Here is a 6,516-nt window from a genome sequence, read left to right on the forward strand (position 1 = left end):
GGTGTACTACGGGGACAGGTGTCGCTCATGTACGCCGACACCTATAGGATGACGTGGCTGGACGTTAGATTTAGACAGAAAATTGGACGGAAGTACTATTTCTGTCTTTTCATATACCATAGGTACCAAATTTGATAAAAAGTAAAACTGATGGGGCAAAAAATAAAGGTCGTAAAACCTATAAATAATCGAAAAAGATAACAACAACTGTTCCCACTTTCATTAAATGGATATATAACATGCAGCAGTTTCTTAATTACAAAACATCCTCTCACTAATATATATATATATATATATATATATAGAACTTTTTTAAGTCTGAGAGAGTTTCTTGAAGCAACTTTTTTAACGTAATGTTGTTAGAGGTACTATAGCTTTTTACTACAAGTCTCTTGCTGTATAGTTGATGTGACAATCTACGTGACACTTATAATGTTAGAGTATCTTCATCAATAAGATATAAAATTCCTAATAAAAAAAGCAATCATCCTATTTTACCTACTCAATGCATTTTTAATGCGGACGCTAATAGATTATTTATTATATTCTCTACTTTTTTTAAATATTATTTTTTATTCTTTTTTACTACATTCTTGCAAATGGGACCTCTTGGAGAGGGAGAGAGAAGAGAAAAGAGAGAGAGAGAGAAAAAAAATTAATGAAAGGATCTCTTATAGTGAATAACAAGTTTTTGTTATTTGCTATACCACCAAATGTATTTTAGCTACAGGTAAAAAAAAAATGGGACAATATTAGCTAAATTAGCGAATACGGGCATTTTACCTAGTCGGTTGAAAATGCTTTTAGACACTAAACAATTAAACTTATTTGTTAATTTTTTACCGTTTAACTTTTACATCGGTTAACGTGATATATCATAATTATTTAAATAAAAATATATAATTAACTAATTAAATTGACGAATCAAATTTTTTGTCAGAGACATTTCATCAACCTTTAATCACGAAAGTGTACGGATTTTCCAGCAACCATTAATGCTGTCTCCTCCCCTCCAAATATTGGGGCCAAAAAAAAAAAAAAAAAAAAAAAATCCCCACAATCATATAGATTGATTTGCACGTGCTGATTTGCTGCAAGGGATTATATATATAAAAGAAAAAGAAGCATAAAATTGATCATGTGCAAATGCAATCGGTTTGAAGCCGCATGTGTACGTAATGCTTGCGTAAATTTTTCTCAAACTTTTGTACTTTAATTTCTTTTTATGTTTTGAATTTGTGGATGGCATGATATGACATGGATATATGTACAGTGGATAGATATATAAATATAAAAAGGGTAACAGTTTCTTACGAAATTATAAGTATATCACAAATATAAAAATAGAAAAAAGGGCGGCGTTGGCAAGTGGAGGTCGGAGGTCCCACCACCCCAATTTATTTTTTATTTTCCAAAAAATGGGCGAAAGATTGATCTGATAATTGACGTTAATAATATAGATCTATTTAATAATTTTTCCTAATTATAATTAACAGCATGATAAGTTTAGGATGTAAACCATTTGATAAATAAAATTAAATTAGCTTCAAGGATTATTTTAACTTAATCAAGGGAATAGCTTCAAGCACACAACCTTTTAACATGTCTTGAAAAATATAATTGATTCTGTTTTATGTCTTTTTTTTTCTTTTTTTTTCTTTTTCAAAACAAAAACATGATCTAACAAACTCAAAGATAAAACATTTATGAAACACAAAAATAATTTTCACATTTATATCAAATCAGAAAACCTTTTTAAACAAAACAAAAAAAAAAATCCCTAAAATATATTAAAAAACAGAGCCAATTGTTTCTTGGTTATTTATTTTAGTGACAATTGATTAATTATTATATTAATATTCTAATAGCTATTTTCTATTACATTAATACACCTATTGAATCTTTAAATTTTTTGAATAAATTTGTAATCAAAACATGGTATTTATAAGATTTTTCCTTAGAACACTAGTAGCAGATGCCATATAAGTAGTTCCCGTCCTCAAGGGGTAGCTCAATCGGCTAGGAACCATGCCTCATAAAGTGAAGGTTACTAGTTCGAATCCTCCATCTCCCATCTTGTGTAGACATGTAAAATATATATATATATATATATATATATATATATATGGAAAGTTTAAAAAAAAAAACTACAAAATAGCTCCACAGCAAATGCCTTACAAATACCCTAAACCATTTGATAGCTACAGTGCTACTCAATACATTATTTTAATAATAATAATAATAATAATAAACACGTCTCTCTCTCCTCTCTCCTCCACGTATAGATCTCTCTCTCTCTCTCGGGCCCGCCAAACTCGAATTCCCACTGTTCTCCTTATAATTAAATGCCAATGCTTGGCCCCACCTCCATCACCGCCTCCTTCTGTACTCGACACAAACGCAGACCATGTGCAGCACGCACTACAGGGCATAGCCGATGAGATAGAGCCGAAGCAACATGGTGGGCGACACGCTCCGGCTCAACACCAGCACTGTGGTGGAGACCACCACGAACGTGAAGTTCCATATGATGTTGAGCACCACCACAGGCTTCGAGTACGCCCAATCGCTCTGCCGCTCCTCCAGCTGCTCCACTACGGTCTCATGCACCATCATTGAAGTCTCCGGATTCAGTCCTGTCCCCACATCTGACTTGGTGAAGATAAATGAATAAAAAATAAAAATAATATTTTAATAGTATATGGAAAGATAAAGGGAAGTTGTTGAATGTATTTATATAGAAAAAAAAAAAATGGTTTGATTCCTTAAATTTTCGCCTCATCTGCTCCAAGCCCCTAAATAAGTTAAGGGCGACAACCCTAAAAAAAAATGGAAAGAGTTCTCTAAATTAAGGAAAATGGTTGGGTGTCTGCTGCTAGTGCTCTTAGAGATTTACATATTGATGAGAATGCAAAATGTCATATTTTTCTCCCTTAATGTTTAGTCTTTTATACTTATTTGGTGGTTAAATGTATTCATGATTCTTTTATTTTGATTTTGGAAGCAAATAGATGCGTTAAATGCAAAACAAAGCTAATTTGACGATTTTGGATAGTTTCGACATCACTTCGTAATCTGGGCATAACTCTCTCATCCGAGCTCCGATTGAGATGATTCAAGATGTTATGGAATACCAAGAAAAATATCTACAACTTTCATGTTTCGAGTTTTGAGATATATTGAATGAACCAAGGTCGAAATAGGGCTTGAAGTTGATATTCTAATACGCGGTCTATTTGTGGAAGTTTTCAGATCGTGTGCACGAAAGTCCAGCTGAAAATACATTTATAGTTATATTAGGACTTTATTTTATTTTTAATATATTCCTTAATTAGTCAAATTTGAATATTGTTATTTTAGGATAAGATTTAGAATATCTTTAGGAGATAAGCTTTAGAATTTTTTTTTTTTAAGATTTTGTAGGCTTTTAATATGGGGATGAACGTGTATAAAGGGGGAGAATCATCAGACTAGAAAATATCATCTTCCCTCTTCTCTAACTTCTCCTTTTAGTTTTAATCATGGCCTTGCGAAGCTAAACTTTCATAATTGGTCGAAGGAAACGGAAGCCTCGAAATCAATAAAACTGTGAGATCTAATTTGTTTTTATTATTCAATTTATGCTTTGAGTATCGGATGTTATTCTGTGTCTATTTTCATGATTGTCTCGTTTAATTACTAGGCGGCCTACTAGTTTATTATTCGTTGCAATCTATTGCTGAGTTAGATATCAAATTCGTAATTGTTTGATCCATCTAATTTGTGAAGCAACTAAGATTTAATGATTTGCTGAGTAAAAAATTATTAGATCTTAGGAAGAACGCTCGACGAAATTAAATGCAACCGCTTGTACTTGTGTTGTTTAGCTTAATTGATCTCTCTAATTCTTAAGGTTGCTACTGGATTAAACCTTTAACACTTGTCTTGGGTTGTTTAGTAGTTAAGGTTAATTAGATCGTTTGTTTTCTAATTAACTGGGACTAAGGAGAGATAAGAAAATAGTTTAAACGATGAATATTCAAAGTATGAATTAATATATACTTGCATCAATGATCAGTTGTAAAATTCCGATGGTGGATGTTAACTCAGACCAATGTTTGTTATTTTGATTTATACTTTAATTTGAATTGTTCCTTAGTTGTTCTTCTTAAAATTAAATTTGTTATATTCAAACCCCTCATCCTTGTTCACGTAGCATAAAACTAGGCTAAATACTCTCCGCGGGAATGATCTTTAGTTGCATTACTACATGTATTTTTAGAAGTAAATGTTTTATTTTTGGTTGCTTGCGACAGCACACCACATATCTATTTATTTCCATCTTTTACCATATTTTTTATAAATTCATTATTGAATATGATGGATTTTCTCATTTTTTTTGTTTGGAGATGAACAAATTAACAAAAGATACAAATCAAACATTTATCTTCTTCAAAATATCCCATATATAAAAATTTAGGGAAAAATCATATTTAGTCCTTAGGTTTTTATCTTATTTGAATTTAGTCATTGAGTTTCTAATTTCAAGAATATGATCCTTAGATTTTGCACAGATTTTAAATAGGCCTCTCTATCACTTTTTTCCTCAAAATTAATAGTTTGTCATATTTTATATGTATCTCAATTGACACATTAACGTTCATATCAGCACTTAACATCAATGACATATCATTAAGTGCTAAGTCATCCATAGAAGAAGAAAAGAAAAAAAGAAAAGACCCAACTCAATAAATAAAAACTATCTTCTTCATCATCTTAATCTTTTAAATTTGTAACATTAGATGAAAAACTGTTAAATTTGATCTTAACATGAGCATTGACATTGTATTGGGTGCTAACATGAATCCTAGAGTGTTAAATAAAACATATGTAACAAATAAAACATCGTTAATTTTGACATTAAATTAATAGAATGATCAATTTGAAATTTGGGAAAAATCTAAGGACTTTATTTTTTAATTTGAAAATTTAAGGACTAAATTTTTCTAAAAAATTTATTATAACTTCTAAAGTATTTTAGAATTAAGCTTAAAAAAAGGGGCTTGATTATAAAATTAAAGTATTTGTTAATTATTTTTTTTATTTTTTCATGGGGCTAGCTAAACGGAGGTATAGACTTGTTTGTCAAAGAAAGAGGAAGGATTTGTTACTTTCACTGGACTGAGTTTACGAAAAAGCCCCTACCAAGAGTTGACCTGTTCTATTTGTAGAGCTCCCTTCTACTCTATCACGTGCGGCTGACCTTCTACGCACGGTTCCTCGTGCTAACTTTGGAGGAAAAAGCGCAATACACTCTCCTTTACAGAGCGTTCATTGCAATCTCGAATCTTTATAGAGAGTAAGAGGCATATATCGCGCATATGCGTCCTTTAAGCGTTTTTAGGAAAGGCTGCGCTGTGAATTGAAGTCCAAGTGCTAGTCGATTTTGGCAAAGATAAATTTTACAAACAGGGATTGGACAGTGTTTTACAAGCTCCTTTAAAGCGCGTGATATTTTAGGTTTTCAATGGACCGCGTGGATCCGACGTGGGTGATTAATTAAATAAAGCATAAAATAATGGGTTATCAAGTCCAGAAGATTCGAGAAGTTTGTAAGAGCTTGCACGGAGCTATTTTGTGGTATTTATTTATTTATTTATTTTTTTAAGCAATTCAGTGCAACAAATGCTCCGTTTGTTTTGACGTAAAATGATTTCCGTCATAAAATGATTTCGACGAAATTATTTTCAGAAAAAATGATTTTCTTGAAAATATTTTTCGGTGTTTGGTTCGCACGAAAAAATTACGAAATGCAAAAATCAGAGTTTGGCAAATGTCGCCGGAATCCGGCAACGTCCGGTTGCCGTTGCCGGATTCCAGCGAAAAAGTTTGGCCGGATTCCGGTTGGATCCTGGCCGTTTTGGCCAGATCCGGCTGGATCAATAGCCGGATCCGTCCAGATCCGGCCGGCTTGGCCGGAAACCGGTAAATTCCGGTCGGAATTTGGTCATCCCGTGGCCGGATTCTGGCGCCGGTACAATTTCGGTGACCTGATTCTGGCGCCGTCAGGATTCCGGCGACCGGATGTTCTTGGACTCCGGCGCCGACTGGATTCCGACGACCGAATGTTGTCGGACTCCGACGCCGACCGATAATTGTTAAATTCTGACGATCGGATATCAAACATGCGTGTAAGGACGAAGAGTTTCATTTCGGAAAACGATTTACGGTTTTAAAAATCGTAAATCGTTTTCCGAAAATTAAAGAAGCTTTTACGGTCAAACCGAAAATGATTTTCGTTGACCATTATTTTCGCCCCTACCAAACACCGAAAAATGCCGAAATCGTTTTCCATAAATCATTTTACGCCGAAACAAACGGAGCAAAAATCAACAAGAAAGAAAATGAGAAGAGGAAGGAGGGTTTTTTCACTGCAAATGGAAAAATAAAAGAAAGCATGGAGAAATGGGAATGGAGGCATAAGAGAAGCTAGCAGCGGCCCAATAAGTCATATAATGAGTATAGTATAAAAGTTGA

This window comes from Alnus glutinosa, chromosome 1, assembly GCF_958979055.1.
Source record: "Alnus glutinosa chromosome 1, dhAlnGlut1.1, whole genome shotgun sequence".
Lineage (NCBI taxonomy): Eukaryota > Viridiplantae > Streptophyta > Magnoliopsida > Fagales > Betulaceae > Alnus > Alnus glutinosa.